This window comes from Engraulis encrasicolus, chromosome 9 (genome assembly GCF_034702125.1).
Source record: "Engraulis encrasicolus isolate BLACKSEA-1 chromosome 9, IST_EnEncr_1.0, whole genome shotgun sequence".
NCBI classification, from domain to species: domain Eukaryota; kingdom Metazoa; phylum Chordata; class Actinopteri; order Clupeiformes; family Engraulidae; genus Engraulis; species Engraulis encrasicolus.
Genome location: NC_085865.1, coordinates 56,100,971 through 56,101,958, shown reverse-complemented (window position 1 = coordinate 56,101,958; position 988 = coordinate 56,100,971).

The following is a 988-nucleotide window of genomic DNA, read 5'->3' as shown; positions in this document are numbered from 1 at the left end:
TCTCGGTTAAAAAAAGGTTGGGCACCCCTGTTCTAAGGCATTGTACTGTAAATCAATTCATTTGTTATTTTATTATTTTGGGGGGACACTTCCACCATTTCTATTGTTTTTAAGAATAGCTTTTTTAATTGAATTGCTTGCTAAAGCCATGGAAGTCATGGAAACATTGGAAATGGAAACTGGAAATCTGTACTGTATGTATGCCATATTTTCCAAAACTATTAGTACAACATAAAGGGAAGTAAGTATATGGCTGTTTAAAGAAATGATGTTGCAATAAATTAAATTCACATTTTGTTGCCATAGGCAAATTTCAACATCACACATTGTGTGCATGTAAAGTTGGCCAGAGTAAAGGCAAGAGGGGAAACACCTGAGTTGATTTGGGGATGCATTGCACATGGTCCATCACTTGCCATTTGTGTTGTGGTTTTATCCCAGGCTGCTAATGCACATAGGGATTACCTGATTTTCAACCTTTAATAGGGGGTTTAACAGGGGCGTGTGTTCCCGAGGGGAAAAGTTGCAGCTACCCGCATTCCTGCATTCATACATAGAGAGAAGCCACACACACACACACACACACACACACACACACACACACACACACACACACACACACACACACACACACACACACACACACACACACACACACACACACACACACACACACACACACACACACACACACACACACACACACGGCCAAGCAAGAGACTTGAGCAGAGAAGCCATCTGAATGCATACAAGACACCAGGAGCCATTTGAATACATGGTCAAGCAAAAGATTTCGGGAGGAGAGAAGTCATTTAAATAGAAAGACTTCTCATTTAAATAAATGGCCAAGGAAAAGATTTCCCAAGCAACAGCAGCAGCAGCAATCACAGCAGTCACAATAGCAGTAGAGCAGAGCAGAGGAGCAGAGGAGACGTCTGAATACACAACCAAGGAGGACTGAGGAGGGGAGGAGAGGAGCAAAAGAGAT